Here is a 17,215-nt window from a genome sequence, read left to right as displayed (position 1 = left end):
GCCTCTTCTCACATGGCGCAGTCCAAGTCAGAAAATGGGCAGTGAAGGGGCAGAGGTTCCTGCTGAGTTGGGGTGTCACCTCTTGGTTGAATCTGCTCAGGAGGGTCCATTGGGGTGGGAGGTGGGGAGTTAAAAACTTCAAGGACCTGAGTTGCCTTTGCAGAAATAAAACAGATATGAATATAAGAAATTACCTTATAGTGAACACTCCATTGGTCTATATAGCTCTCCAGAGTTTCATACAAAGGACTTACTTGCTTGGAGGTGCCAGCATATGGTGTGTGTGCTTCACCACTAAGCTGTGGTCCTTTCCTGGGGTGTACATGGGGGAGATTCTGGAAAGAAGAGAGACTGAGAAACTTTCTGTTTGTCAGAAATGTGAAATGAAAAGAGACTGAGAAACTTTCTGTTTGTCAGAAATGTGAAATGTGTGTTGTGGCTTTCTGAAGTACAGTGATCAGTGTACCACATACAAATAAGGATGCTATCCTATGTTCGCACACAAAAGGAAAGTCCAATAGGTGTTGCTGTTTTACAGGGAGGGGCTGTTTCTCCATGATAGTGCATTTGTTTTGCATGCAAACGGTCTCATGGTTTTATCTCTTAGCTTGGCTGGTAAGGCTGGGAAAGATCTGAGACCCTGGAAAAGGGCTGCCAGTCAGTGTTGCCAGGGCTGAATTGGATGAACAAATAGCTTGACTCAGCATAAGGCTGAGTATAAGGTTTCTAAAATTCCCATCACTGTATGAAAAGCTGCACCTGCTGAAATTCTTTCTTCTCTAGGAGGTAAAGATACAGGGGGCCTTCCTTCCTTTGCATCTAGCTTTCCTATTAACTTATGGTAAAATAAAGGGCACTGTAGTCTTTAGATGGTATCGAGTCCTGCTGACTTTTGCAAGAGAAAAGGTGTTTCTGTTCATAAGGACAATTCCAAATTTGTTATTTATGTTCCCACCCTGGACTACAATGCTCACTGCTGTGAGCGCAACAGTAATTAAAATGATGCAATGCGTATATAATGAGTGTGAGATTTAGTACACTTGAGGGGCTGTGTGCGCCTGCATATGCAGAAACTATTTTTGAAACTCTCCCCCCCCCCACTGATCCTCAACATACATATAGGAAACTGTCCTTTCAAGATGAAATCTTGTAGGCCGTTAGCCTGATGAGAGTGATTTTTTAAAGTCATGTCATAAAACCTCTAAAATGGGGGATTTCATAGAGACATGATAATTTATAATACTTCTGCAGTTTTCAATTATTCAGATGTTCATAGCCCAACAAATTGAATAATGAATGGAATAATGAATTGAACCCTGACGAGATGATAACAGAAAATATTATGAGTAGTCACTGTAAATGGGACCCTACTCACCGGGGGGGGGGTAATCTCTGAAAGAAATAAACTTGTTTAAAGAACTCATTTTCTCTTCCAAATCTGCACACTTGCAACAGAAAAAAAAAGTGCTTTAGCCATTAACAAATAAATATTAAAGGCACACATCTGTAAAACAATATCTTTTCTGGTGACTAAGCAATGAATCAAAATCGCAAATGGGCTGTTGTATTTTCTGAGGATCTAGGTGATGCATTTCATTATTGTTTTCACCAGAGAGAGAGAGAGAGAGAGAGAGAGAGAGAGAGAGAGAGAGAGAGAGAGAGATGGCCATATAAATTCTTAAACACGAGAGCTTCAGATTTAGCCTTGGAGGCCTGATGATATTGCGCAGATGCTAAAACACACAGGTTTGAACAATATTTAATACATTTGCATCAACACTGCAAGGCAGAAGCGTAAATAATAAAAATGATAAACACATGTCTCCAAAAGTGTGATAGGCAATGCATATTTCCATTTCCGAGCCAGGAATTTTAAAAGGTGTGGGATATGCTCCTGAAGTTAGCATAAGTTGCACAGAAAATTGCATTTAAGAATTATTCTGCTCCTGCTAAACAAAAAAAATAAATAAACTGCAATAAGAATATCTTATCTAAATATTAATAGTTCCCAACATTTTCTCTTTGCGCTATCCTGCCCAGAGTGTGTATGCCAAAGGAATACAACACTGGATTTGGGGAAAGAAAGAGGGTAAGGAAGCAATGAAGTTCCAATGCGTAGCACTACATCAGCTTGGGAACTGCCAAGGGGGCAGGATGGGAAGCAGAACATTAGAGCTAAAGGGGCAATGAGTGGAGAATGGAAGGGATAGTGAAGAATGGAAGCAAAGAGCAAGAGAAGGGTGCAGCTTTGTCCCAAAATGTGCACAGCAGGAAGAATTTTGTAAAGTTGTTAAACTGGAGGAAATGCCAAACATTAAATTTCCATGGAACTTTCAGGGGGGAAAAATGACCTTCTGGGATTTTTTTCTTAAGTGCAAAATTTCTTCAGACTTTTGGAAACAATCTTCTCTTGATATCTGATGGGAAGAAGGGATTGCCTCTTTGTGATTGTTTTCAAAGATCCTTTGAGGCGTTCTCTTCTTTTAAGCAGAGCTCTATCTAGAAAAATGCATCCTATTTTATCCTTGGTTGCTTTGGAAAGCTTGGTTTTTAATCTGGTGGCTTCTTTCAAACAATAGATGTCTTTCTTTAAAAGGCCGGTGGTGGATAATGAAGAGCCTTTGGCGAGACTGTGCAAGGCGGCCATTTGATAAGCGTTTTTGTAGCGCGAGGGCCAACCTTCATTCTCATATTGATTATGGTTATGAATGACTTCTGCCTGTTTTGCACCAAGATCCCTCTTTATAAAGCATCCTAGCTTTTAAGAAGAGGTTGCATAGATTTTTCTTTCTTTAATGCCTTGGATTTGAAAGATTTCGCCTTCAGAATAAACTACCGGTATTTTATCTGACTATACCTTTGTGCATGATTCTGATCTTTGTTGTGAGGATGCTGTTTGTGGTTGGTTCACACAAAGGGCAGATGCAGTGGTAAAATTACACAAACACACACTATAACAGGTAGACAGACATACACACACACAAACTATAACCGGTAGAGAGTTCTAACCAAGACTTCTCCCTGGCACTCTAGTTTTCTAAGGGCGCAATCCTAACACCTTATGTCAATGCTTTCCAGCACTGGCATAGCGGTGCCAATGGATCGACTGCTGCATTCTGCAGTTGGGTGTCACTCACCAAAGCATCCTCAAAGTAAGGGAATGTTTGTTCCCTTACCTCAGAGCTGCATTGCCCTTATGTCAGTGCTGGAAAGCACTGACATAAGGGGTTAGGATTGTGCCCTTAGTGTACAAATTTAAAATATATATGAATTAAACCATGTGATTCCCCCCATCGTCAATCATAGTCTCACATGCTACACTCCAGGTTTATCACTGGCTGCGCATGTGATCAGTAGGCACAGGAAGAGGTAAGCACCCCACTTCCTATTAGTTCCCTTCTTCAAATGCCCCACTCTACCCCCTGCATTTATGTTCTTCTGTAAACATGGGTTTGGGAACCTGTATGTCCCCAAGGTAACCTGTGGTTTTGCAATTAGTAAGAATACTTAAGAAGCCATATCCTCTTTTTGCAATTGGTGCCAGCAGTTGAGACTACCAGGCATGGAAAAGGGGCCAAGTGCTGCAGCTGGACAGCCTCATCCCACTGATTTCCGGAAGAGAGGAAGACGATACAGTGGCACTTTCTCCATCTCTGCTCATCATTGAGGACATTACTCCCAGCTGGCAGTGTGGCTATCAGTTGGGAGAAACATTCCCCAACTCCCTTGGGCAGAAGGAAGATAGTGAGGAGGAAGCATGACTGCTTTCTTTTCCTTCTTTTCCCCCTCAGCCAATGAGGTGGAGACAGATGGGGGTCTTTGGTGGGTGGGCCTGGACCCACCTTCTATTGATACTGCTCAATCCATCCTTCCCAGTGTGTCAAGGTAGAACCTCTATGGGAAGATTCCCTGGGGAATCTAACCATATGGGGAAAGCAGTTCGTCCTTAACACAATGGAGCAAAAAAAGGGTCAACAGGATGGGATGTTCCCAGTAGCTTTGCTAAACTTCTGTTATGCGACGCTTTCCAGATCACAAAAGAACAGGGTCTTTTGTGATCTGGGAAGTGTCACATAGCAGAAGTTTAGCAAAGCTGCTGGGAACATCCCCTGAACTGGCATATCCGGTTCCAAAGCCTTTACTTTCCCATATCTGTAAGAAGGGCCTACACATGTTTAAGAACATAACCGAGGGACTGCAATGTCAGAAATGGCCCTGAGTGCGTTTTGCTGAGTGCAGGCTTTGCACTTAATGATTTGAATGTGACTTTTGTTACAGGGGAGGGGGTGGATGAGAACACGAACCGTTGAGGTCATTAAGCCGATTTCATGGAAGTGAACTGGAGGGAAGGAATGAACCGGGGCCTCTCAGAGATCCCCTGTCACTCCAGGGCTTGACTTTAGACCTCCACCATTCTGAAAACCAATATGATGTTAAACTTTGCTTGTAAAGAAAAATAAACACAGCCTTTCCTTGTCTTTCATTATGAGTAGTATCTTTAATTGTATAATGTTTCCAAAAGAATAGTGGAAACTCTGGTGGGAAGTTACAGAGTGAGGTTCATGTACAGCTGGGCAATTAACACAGTTTGACAGTAATTTCCCCAGCTGGCTAATAAGAGTTGTTTGTTCCTTCATATGTGTCTGTGAAAGGGTTTGGTTTTTTTTAAAATATGAATCACTGCTTTCAGGAGGCTTACGATGAATATTCTGCATCAAGCTGAGGGCTTTACTTCAAGCTGTCTAACCTCTGTGCACTGAGAAAGAGGATCGGTTCCCTGAGTTGCCATCATGGAGGTACCTCTGCAAATCTTCCCACAGAATACACTCAGAATTGGTAATGTGCCCATTTTATTTCTGTCTCCGAAAACTCTCAAGTGGTGGTTTATGAGTGAAAAGCTGGTGCCGGCTGCTTAATGGGAACAAATACCACACAAAGGAGGACAGCCTTCAGCTGATGTCCTTATGCACTGCCCACTGTGGTAATTGCATGCTTCACATTGTCATTCTTCAGATCTTGTTGCAGATTGTTGTGTCTTGGCTTGCTGTGCTCTGATAAATGGACGCCGCTGTTTGCTGGCACTGAAGTGATTCCCCTGCCCATGGTTGCTCTCCAAGGCTGTGAAGTGCTTTGAGATCTGGCGAGATGAAAGACTTTATTTCCCTCAGAATATCAGCTATTATGTGATTTCAGATACCCTTTGGTGCGTCAGTCCTTCTGTTCCCAGGAACCGTGGTGAAGAGAGGTGGGTAATTCGTGCAAGGGATAGACTCAGAGGATTGCATTGGTACAATTGCCCTTTGACCCCAAACATAAGGATATCATCCGAGTGTCAAACCCAAAGTGCGCTCGAGAGACAGCGCGCTTGGAGGAGGTAAAGGTACTTTTGCTGCTTCTTGTGAAGCTTCCCTCCCTCCTCCGGATATTGTTAAATCATCTCTGTCAGGAATGACTTTTATCCCAAGGGCTAATAAAAATTATTTGAAGAGGATTTATCTTTTCATCTTTCTGCATTACCTGGGAGTTTCATGCTTCCCAGTGTGCCTCTTCTACCCCTTCCTCTCCCAAGGCCACTCTGTAAATCAAGCCACAAAGGCAACAAAAACACTCTAATAAGGAGAGAAGTTTCATTCTGCTGAGCATGATGTGCACCAAGTGTTCAAATTCTGAAATGCCAGCCGACAGCATTTCCTAATTCAGATGTAATGTAGATGTCCAGTCTAGACTTGCTTGGGGTAAATCTAACTTAAGTACAGACTCCTGTTACATGTCATGCTATATAATGAGCCTGTAAAGTACATCACTGTTGTTATTGTATAGATAAAAAAGAGGGGCAGTACTAAGGAGATTGCACACACCTCCCACCCCCCACCCCCTGGCAATAAAAGAGATCTCAAACAGATTCTCTAAAAATAGGATTGTTTTTGCAGTTTAGAATATGCTCATTGGATTTTGATTCAGGCCAGGTCAGAATCCTAAGGTGAGCGCATTACAGATGATGGGTCATATTTTGAATACTTCCCTACTTTAAACACACCCTGCAAGCAGAAGACTAACAAGCAGGGAGCAGGCTAGTTTGGAATTGCTAGTCCCGTCCGCCCATGGATGGCCATTTATCACATGGGATAGCATTCTCTCTGTCATCTTCCAATGCAGTCGCTCTCCCACCTCAGGATTCTACCACCTCCTTTTGCTGCATATGTAGACCAGAACTTGGCTTTCAGCAGCAGCTAGAACATCGTACACTGTCTATTCTTAATAGTTTGCCTAGCCTGCAATCCAATACATAGTAACATTGGAGTAAGCCCTATTCCATTCAGTGGGCTTACTTCTGAATCGACAGGCTTGCACTACAAGAGTATGTTTTATCAGAACCATAATATGCACTGGGTTTTAAAATGGGATCTGCAAGGACAGGGGGACTGTGAGATGGTACTTTCCTGATGCCACTCAGTGAGTTCAAGATGGAGCTGAGATTTGAACTGAGACCTTTCCAGTTTCCTACTCAATCTCTTAATTTATCAGAAATGTATGAAATGTGGTATAAGCCTACAGTACCCAGTGTTCCCAGGCGGTCTCCCATCCAAGTACTAACCAGGCCTGACCCTGCTTAGCTTCCAAGATCAGACAAGATCGGGCATGTGCAGGGTAACAGTTGCAACAAGTTGGGCTGTGTTCTTGCACCAACCTTGTTTGGGATTTTCTTCGCTGTCCTGCTGAAGCAGGCCTTTGGAACTGCAACAGAAGGCATCTATCTCCGGACCAGATCAGACGGAAAGCTCTTCAACCTCTCCAGACTGAGAGCAAAATCCAAAGTCCAGCTGAAATGTCTGCGTGACTTCCTCTTTGCCGACGATGCAGCTGTCACTACCCACTCTGCCAAAGATCTCCAGCAGCTCATGGATCGTTTTAGCAAGGCCTGCCAAGATTTTGGACTGACAATCAGCCTGAAGAAAACACAGGTCATGGTTCAGGATGTGGACTCACCTCCCTGCATTACAATCTCTGAGCATGAACTGGAGGTTGTCCATGACTTTGTGTACCTTGGCTCAACGATCTCCGACACTCATTCTCTCGATACCGAGCTAAACAAGCGCATCGGTAAAGCAGCTACCACGTTTTCCAGACTCACAAAGAGAGTCTGGTCCAACAAGAAGCTGACGGAACATACCAAGATCCAGGTCTACAGAGCTTGCGTCCTGAGTACACTTCTGTACTGCAGCGAGTCATGGACTCTTCGCTCACAACAGGAGAGGAAACTGAGCGCTTTCCACATGCGCTGCCTCCGACGCATCCTTGGCATCACCTGGCAGGACAAAGTTCCAAACAACACAGTCCTGGAACGTGCTGGAATCCCTAGCATGTATTCACTGCTGAAACAGAGACGCCTGCGTTGGCTTGGTCATGTCGTGAGAATGGATGATGGCCGGATCCCAAAGGATCTCCTCTATGGAGAACTCGTGCAAGGAAAGCGCCCTACAGGTAGACCACAGCTGCGATACAAGGACATCTGCAAGAGGGATCTGAAGGCCTTAGGGATGGACCTCAACAAGTGGGAAACCCTGGCCTCTGAGCGGCCCGCTTGGAGGCAGGCTGTGCAGCATGGCCTTTCCCAGTTTGAAGAGACACTTTGCCAACAGTCTGAGGCTAAGAGGCAAAGAAGGAAGGCCCATAGCCAGGGAGACAGACCAGGGACAGACTGCACTTGCTCCTGGTGTGGAAGGGATTGTCACTCCCGGATTGGCCTTTTCAGCCACACTAGACGCTGTGCCAGAGCCACCTTTCAGAGCGCGATGCCATAGTCTTTTGAGACTGAAGGTTGCCAATACAATGAAATGTGGGGAGTCTCCCATGCCATTTGGGCCCCTTTCACAAGTGTTTTAAAAAATAATCAGGGAAGGCGTGGATTTATTGCATAAATCCATGAGGAAGTATAAAGAGCTCTGGACAATGGATACCGATATGGTTACATCAAGATCACATTAGGGTAGTGGTGGTTCCCAAACATTTTCAACTGGTGGCTCTCCTGACCTACTGGGCCATTGGCCACAGCTTCCCATTAGAGCTACAATCCTATATATTGTAACGGGTGGCAGGTTTTTCACAAGGATTCTGCAGCTTCCTGGGGAGCTACACCTCACAGTTTGGGTACTACTACATTAGGGCATAGTCTGAGGGCAGCAGGATGTTAAAGGGGACACGGGGCTATGTCGAGCATCACTCTGGTTGAGTTCTCCCCCAGAAAGGGTCAACACACTTATACCATCATAATTTGCATAATTTCCCCACCCACATAATTGGCTGCCATTGGCTTGAGTGGAGACATGACATAGGTTAGTCATCTGACACTTTCCAGGGAGAGAGAACATGACATGGGATTTCGTTTTCAGGACAACCCCATGCCCTGGAAAATGTCGGTTCTGCCTCAGGTGTTCGGTACAAGAATTTCAGTGCTTAGGTCCTCTTCCCAGCAGACTGAGTGACTGAGCTGCTATGTGAACTTTTGATGCAAAATGTTTGGTGTGATGTTTAACCCTTGCAGAGAATACAACTCTCCAGTAGCATAATCAGACATTGTGTGGAGAAGCTGGGAAGAGAAAAAACATACCCATGATCATTAGAGGCAAATCTAGTTGTCTGCACATTATAGAAAATGAGTCGCTTTTTAGAAAGGGCTTTTAATTGCTTGATCTGAGAAATGTGGACAATGGCATACGTGTTTTATTTTAGGGTCTATCTAGCCCACTCAGAAAATGTAATGGACCTAATTTTCATTTAGTATAGGTCTGTGCAGTTCCTAAAACATCTAAATGGCTATTAATTTAATCAGGTAATTTAACTATACCTCCAGAAAAGGCCACCAGCTAGTTCTCACGCAGTGATTACGAGGATGACATTTCTATCCCATGATGCCAGAGGCAGACTTTGATACATCATTTTCTTTTTGAAGGTTAAACTCAGATAACCTGCCTTTGGCATTTAATTAGCTACATATTAAACACTCTTTTAATAATAAAATGATTAAAAATTTTATTGCTTCTCAAATGAGGCCCTTTTAGATAGATTTAATGACTTGGTTTGAGTACTGTAGTTTGTGAACCAAACCTTAGGCCAGGATGTGTTCTAATGATATGCTTTACAGCTTGCAAAATCTGTATTTTATTCAAACGGCTGTCATAATCATTTTGGGTAAAACTTATAATGCTATCTTCTGTATTTTTAAGTTGAACTGTTAAATGTCATTGAAAAGGAACACAAAAGCTATAGATAACACTTTTCCTCCCCAGAAAGCAGAAAAAAAGAAATAAAATTTACTACTAAAAATAACACAGACAAGAATTTGAGTCCTTGATATGTCATGTAAATGTTGACAAACAAGTTTGTGAAAAATTGGAGAAAAGTCTTTTTTTTTAGCATGAAGAATCACATCATCCTACTGATGATGAAAATATCATGTGCTACCTGGTGAGTCTTGTTCCTCTGTTAATACGAAAGAACCATATTTTTCATGAAAATCTGCACAAGAAAATGATGATTTTGTCAAGGTGCATGATAACCACAATTAGAGACGCAAGATATCTACATAAGAATAGTGTAGAATTGGCAATAATTAACTTTAGTTAACTCCACTGACACACAGTCCCCTACATGCCTCCTTGGAAGTAAGCCTCATTGAATTCAATGGGACGTACTCCCTGGAAAATGTTTACAGTGTAAGATTGCCTTAGAGATGTTTCTCCTGGTTAAACTGAAAATGAAAGCCAGGCCCTGCGGATTTTGTCCCCCACCCCCTTCAGGCCTGGTGGTCTGTCATTACTCATCTTCTCATTGAGCAATCTCTGTTAAACATGTGCGCTCTCCAAAATCTTGGCAAGACACTGCTTTCTTGAGGAATATCTGCTTCCATAGAATATTGCACATTCAATTTCATTGTATCTTTGGGTAGTGCTGCATTTTCTGCATTATTGGGCTCAGAATGCTATGTGTTTGTGTGTGTGTGAATGCGTGTTTTAAAGAAATGTATTTGATTACATGAGATTCACCCAAACACAGTTCTTGCTTACAGGCCCGTGCTCTTTTACTCTCACTTAGGAGACGCATTTAAGGGTTTTGTGCAATCCTTATGAAAATGTAATGGGGAGGGGGGGTTGTTGATTTTTTTATTCATGTTATGCAAAGTCAGTGTTCTCCCTTCTGCAATTTAGAACGGATCCTGTGAAACCTGACAAGTACATGGAGAGGAGGTGGAAGAAGGTCTGGGAGGTCTCTGAAGGCAACTAATTTACAATGCCCAAAACCGGAAAATCTCATTAAATATGGAAAACCAGCAGAACTACCAGCAGAGAAAGTCACACACAGGGACACTCCAAGCACTTCAGCTGCCAGATGACCCTCAATGGAAATACGACATCAAGTGGATGGAATTCATTACTTTTTTTTCCTCGTAATATGCAAAGCAGCAGCCACTCACATCAAGTACTCAGACTTTGTCGTAAGAAGCCTCTCTAGCTCAGGAAAGAAAGAAATTTGTTTAGGCTTCCCTGCAAAGCTCAAAATTCTCACGTGCATTTGGGAGCTACTTGCCTGATGATTCAGAAGATCTTTCCTACCAAACAGACAGTTGACGCTATATGCTTTAGCCTTGGCCAGAATCAGAGCTGGAGCATCAGCAAGGCCAACTGAAGCAGTCACCTCAGGTAGCAAATTGGTGGAGAGTGCTCACTTTTGTGCACCTGGATGTCCCCTCCTCATTCCGTTCCCTGGATTGGAAAATGAAGAAGGGGAACAGAGAGAAAGAGGAAATGTGAATGGGAAGAGACTGCTGAGCTAGAGCATTGGAGAGTGGGAGGAGCAGGGGCTGGACCATCCTCCAGTAAGGGGGAGGAAGCATTTGTCTCGCCACCTCAGGAGGTCTTGGTCCAGTCCTGGCTTGTATGTTAACATACAAGAGTGTTATGGCTGTTATTCCAACATGGTTTCATCCTGCGTTGTTCTGTTAAAGTAATAATAAATAATAATAAAACTTTATTTTTATCCCGCCCTTCTCCCTAACGGGACCCAGGGCGGCTAACAACATATTAAAAAAAAACAATAGATTTTAAAAACATTAATACAAGCAGATAAAAACATTTAAAAAGTATGAAGTACAGTAATGATCTTCAAACTGTGTGGAGTTCCTTCAACATTTGTCATAAGTTAGTCAAAGAGAGAATCAATATTGGGGGACTTGGCAGCCATCCATTCCTGTGGGAGTAAGGAAAGTGTAATTTTGGATCATTGATAGGGTGGCAGCAAACTCTATCTCACTCCTTCATACTCCAATGTCCAGAAAAGGGAATGGGTTTTGCATTTTCTCTCCTAAATGTGATCTCAATGAATTGCATTTACTGCCTGTCTCAGCTTCAAAACTATGTCCTGGCTTCTCTTCTTGATTATTGTTTGGGATGTCAGAAGATCTAACAGTTACTGTAGTTATGTCACCCATTTTTCTCTCCGCACTTCACCCTTTTGTATGGGTAAACTGGAATTGGACCAAGGAAAGGTAGTTTTTGCTGCCAACACTTAGAAAGCCCAGACAGAGGAAGGCCATGTTCAGAAGACCTCACTCTCACAGATTAAAATCAGCCAGTAGCAGAATTAAGATGGACCTAGAAAATGTGGCAAGCAGCTCCTTCCTGACTGAACTGAGATCAGACAGGTGAACAGTAAAACTAGAATAAGTTTATTAAATGATTGAAAAATCAAAACAGTTAAGGGAAAGGTGTATAGGACAAAAACAAGGCACTGATCAACCAACAAAAGGAGAAAAATGGTTGGTGGTGGCTCAGGGTTGGCAAGGATGTTAACATGTAAGTGGCAAATAAACAAAAACTATGGCATGACTAACTGGGTACAATTACCCTTCTTATGCTGTTCGGGACTCTGGCATTCATACTTGCAGCAAGGCAGCAGTGCAGCTACCAGGGGCCAGTGCAGTAAGTATAGCAGACACCACAATGTGCCCCTCTCACTTGCCATCTGGAGCCATTCTGGGCAGCAAGAGTGTCAACATAATGTCTCTTACATTACTAGCATGTGTGTATATCCAGATGAGTCAGTGGGAAGGGGCTTTAGCTCAGAAGGAAAGCACATGTAGAAAGTCCCAGGTTAAATCCCTGGCACCTCCAGGTAGACCTAGGAAAAACTGTCTACAACAATGAAGTGCGCTTTGCCACTGCTAGCCAACAGGAGCCACAGGTGATGGAGAGAAGGTAGTTGCGATCTACTGGTAGATCTCTGGATGGTTTGCAGATCAGCAAGGATTTCTGACTCTTTTACAATAAGAAGTAAAATGATTTGTTAAAAAAATAAAAGTCCAGCATTGCTGCTAATTGCTCAGCCTCTGTTCTTCACATTTTTTTTAAAAAAAGGGTATTAATAAGTTATCCTGTCTTTGCACAGCTCTGCTGGCCATTTTTAGACTTTTTTGTTGTTGGAAGATTCATGATTTTCAGCAAGTGAGATACAGACTGATGTGTTCATGTGCAGTTGATCCCAGTGTATGGTCTGTGAGGTGCAGTAGGTAATTGGCCTCACACCTGGAGCAACTATTTTGACTCTGATTTCCCAGCCACTGCATGGCACCTGGCTCAGACTGGTAGATCTCAGAATTCCAGTAACAACCAAAAATGCTCCTGAAGGCTTGAGGCCTGCCTGCTCCTGTTGTAGCCAGTACTGAATGACACAGACCAACAGACTAAGGCCCAAATTTTAACCAACTTTCCAGCACTGGCATAGTGGTGCAAGTGGGATGTGTGCTGCACTCTGTAGTTGGGTGGCACTCACAGAGGCCTCCTCAAAGTAAGAGAATGCTCGTTCCCTTACCTCGAACCTCGGAGCTTTATTGCTGTTATGTCAGTGCTGGAAAGTGGGTTAGGATTGCGCCCTAAGGCTATAAGCCTATCCACACTTTCCTGGGAGTAAGCCCCATTGTCTATAATGCAATTTACTTCTGAGTAGACATGCATACAATTGGGCTGTAACTCAGTGGTTTGCAAATTGTAGGTCAAGATCTGATTTTTGGAGGATCACATAGCCCTGAGCAGAGTCTCCAATGAAAAGGGGGGTGATGGAAAGATCCAGATAACTAATTGCTTCAAGCCCAGAAGCTATTCAAAAATCAGATTGCTGCTAATTGCCCTGCATGGAGCTGAGCTCCTGCAGTTTTTCAAGCATGCAAAAATATAGGGAGATAAAGTTTTAAAGGTCTGAGTGTCTTTCTTCTGATTATTATCACTTGTAAATAAAATATTTTTTTCTAGATCTCTTTTTTTTAGTATCGTAAACCTAGGCGGGTTCTGATAGAAAGTCATTGTTTAAAGTGTGTCTCAGTGCTAAACATTTGGGACACACTGGTCTAACACAATGTAAGGAAGCTTTGTGTGGTCAGTTATGAAGGTTTAATTGACAGCACATGAGGGGATGAATATGTGCATGACCATATATGCATAGTCATATGTGAAAATGGTGCCTGTATATTTTCCAGCATGTACATGTTTTGGGGATCTGCTAATTCCCAGTGCATGTGCATGTGGCAAAAGAGACATATCTGAGGGCCCAATCCTATCCAATTTTCCAGCGCAGGTGCAGCTGTGCCAATGGGGCATGCGCTGCACCCTGTGGTGGGGAGGCAGTTTCAGAGGCCTCCTCAAAATAAGGTAACATTTGTACCCTTACCTTGGGGCTGTATAGCTGCTGCACCAGTGCTAGAAGGTTGGATAGGATTGGGTCCTGAGTTCTTTACAGTTGGCAATATAAACAGAATACATGGGTCCCCCCCCCCCCATACCCATGTAGGAAACCAATCACGCTGAAACAGCTTCTTAATCTATAAAACAGACCTGGAATTGGCACATACCCTGTTGTAAGCTAAAAATGGAACAGCCTTTTTTCTTCTTCTTTGTTCTAGTTAAACCTCATCCATGGAAAATGTGACAGCATTCCTCGAAACTTCGCCTTCCCTGTCTGGATATTCAAGCATTTTTGAGTGATAATTCAATAGGATTAAATTACACTCGTGTGACAGCTCAACCCCACTAATGAGGTACATTTCAGTAAATTGTTGACAGAGCTGTCTGGAAGGCTTCTTTAATTTACCAACACGCAACAACATGGGAAAAGCATTAGTCAAGCAGATGAAGATGAATAAGCAGTGGGGTCTGGGGGGCATTTAGCATTAACACATGACAACCTGAAAGTGTTTTTGTCACTTGCTCTACTTTGCCCGGGGCAGTCACAAAAGAACCGGTACCTGTTAGTGTGATTGACTTACCAAAGCAACAGCTGCAATTTATATATAAAAACTGTGTGGAAATATATGTCAGGGGGGAAGGGAATCCTTTCTTCTTAGGGAAGGCCTGTTTTTGTGAGAGAGTGTCTTACAAGAGAGAAAAGTTGAAAGAATTTTGAAATACTTTACCTTCAAACAATCCAGTACAAGGATGCTTTCGTTTTAAACATTCCCGAGAAACCCAAGCAGAAGATACTTCTCAATACATCACTCGAGAGAGGATCAGGAAGAAAATGTAACCTTTTGCTCAAACGAATATATTCCTCTAAAATGCAGGAAAATAAGGGTGGGGAGGTGGTGGGGAGACAAACTTAATGTCCTCTAATAATTGGCAATTGTGATCCTATGCTGGTTAACACAGACCTAGCCAAGCTAGATGCTATGCCTATTGAATGATAGCCTGCATATCTGATTTTCAGAAAGGTACATAGCAACAGGAGGGTGGAATCTGGATTGAGACCACATTGGGCAAGGGGCATGTTAACCCTTTACCCCAACCAAGGTTCCAGTTTGTTGGGACAGTTATGGTGACACAAAGTGCCCCTCCCCTCAGCGTAGTCCCATTCTGGATTGGGACCCTATTCAACTGCTACTTACCTTTCTACAAAGATCCCAATTGCACCTTGGGTGTACCATCTTGTTTTGTTTGGTATTTGTCCCAGCACTGATTCCTAGGAGGTGGGGTGCAAGGGCGCCTAGCTAATACGTAGACCAGGGACACTACATGATTGGATGACCTGCAGATATACATAATGTCAGAGATGTGCAACTGTGCAGATTAGGGCAGGTCATTCTGCTGTGTCTTGACACTGTGAGTGAGGGAACGAGCCACCTGCATCTAATGCAGAGAACTCTGGCAGAATTACTCAACCTCAGTTGGCTGGAAGGACAGAGGCAAATCATCCAGAGAGATACCAGGTGTCCTCCTCTAAAGGAGGCTTCCTGGGAGGTTTTAATATTTTTACATAATGAATTTCTCACATCAGCATAGTAGCTACCTAACAGCACATGGTTTGAGAATCACTGCTGTACATTGATGTACATAGACTGTCATGTACTGGTAATTTCTCCATCTGTGTGGAAATTGTGGTGAAGCACACACTTTAGATGGTGCTTCACCATCTAAGATGCACAAATGCATTTTAGATGGTGTTTTCTGATGAACAAAGAAGCATCTCAAATAAAGAGTAACCTGGAAGGCGGAGCAGGGAAGGGGAACGGAGAATGTCTGACATAGAACAGCTCCTTTCAAATTGTTTCTCAGGACCCCTGCACCTTGTGCTCCCAGTGACAGCTGATTGAAAGCATCAAAGCACTGCTGTGACATCAACAACAAAGTAGAAAAATAGAGCTGTGAGGCGCAGATAATGTATCTCTTTTAACAGTGTCAGTCTCTCCAGCTACAGAAGGCTGGAGGATGACTTTTGGTTTAACCTAGATCTAGTTTTATTTTTGGCATATCCCTGGATTTTACAAACAGTGGAATGAACCTGCATAATGAGATCAACCTATTAGAATTAATAATAACATAATATTATTATTAATATTTCCCCTGGGGGCTGGGGCTAAGAATAGGCCCTCAGTTTGGCTGTACTTGTCGTAAGAGGCGACTAAACAGCCACCGGGTAGATGGGACTCGTCAGCCTAGGAAGGCAGCTCATCTAAGAGAAGGAAACTCTGACCTCAAACCTCCACTGCCTTGTGGCTACATCCAGTTCTGGAAAAGGCTTCAGGAGTCAACCTCGAGGCAAAATCAGGAGCCGGAGTCCCTTAGGCAGTTCATGGCTGAACACAGTCACGTTCTGGCAACTCCTGCGACGCTGCTGGAACCAACCATATTGGCTTCTGCCTTTCCATTGGACCATTCCAGCGACGTGGAGAGGGGGGATTTGCTGCATGGGTAACAGCCTATCCTCCATACCTTCTTTACCCAGGCTTCGCGCACTGGAGAGGACACTCCAACTTCGCCATACGGCGTCGGCACAACACGGGAAGCAGCAGTTTACCGGTTATAAGTCTTTGCTCGATTGGCGTAGAGCATGACGCCAGGGGCTGCTTCTGACGGTGGGAGAGATCATTGCATCTCATTGGGCAGCTACCGCCCGCCTTAAGCTGGGCAGTCCCCAGCCAGTAAGGTGTTGCCTCGCCACGGTCCGTTAACCTCATGGGGTGCGTGGGGTTTAGGGTGAAAACCGACAAGCGAATCGACAACTCTGCACCATGCAACAGAAAACAGAAAACTACTGCCCTAAAGCTGGGCACCTGGAACGTTAGGACAATGACACCTGGCTTCTCTGATGACCTGCAAGAAATAGACGACGCACGCAAAACAGCTGTCATCGACATGGAGCTGAGCAGACTGCAGATGGACATCGTCGCCCTTCAAGAGACTAGGCTGCCAGATTCCAGATCTGTCAAGGAGAGAAATTTCTCATTTTTCTGGCAGGGAAAACCACCAAACGAAACCAGGGAACATGGCGTTGGCTTTGCGGTCAGAAATACCCTGCTGAAATCCATCATCCCACCTACTGTGGGAAGTGAAAGAATTTTGTCCCTGCAGCTCCAGTCATCAGCAGGACCTATCACTCTCATCAGTGCTTATGCACCGACTCTGTCGTCTCCAGCAGAAGCCAAAGACAAATTCTATGATGACCTGGCCACCACTGTCAAGAAAATCCCTGTAAAAGAGCCATTGTTCATCCTCGGCGATTTCAATGCTAGAGTTGGTGCTGATAACAGTTCATGGCCCACTTGCTTAGGTCAGTTTGGCACTGGGAGGATGAACGAAAATGGCCAACGCCTGCTAGAGTTTTGCTGTCATCACGGTCTCTGTGTCAGCAACACGTTCTTCAACACAAAGCCCCAACATAGAGTCTCTTGGAGACA

Source organism: Tiliqua scincoides, chromosome 1 (assembly GCF_035046505.1).
Source record: "Tiliqua scincoides isolate rTilSci1 chromosome 1, rTilSci1.hap2, whole genome shotgun sequence".
Taxonomy (NCBI): domain Eukaryota; kingdom Metazoa; phylum Chordata; class Lepidosauria; order Squamata; family Scincidae; genus Tiliqua; species Tiliqua scincoides.
This window is presented reverse-complemented; position numbering follows the sequence as displayed.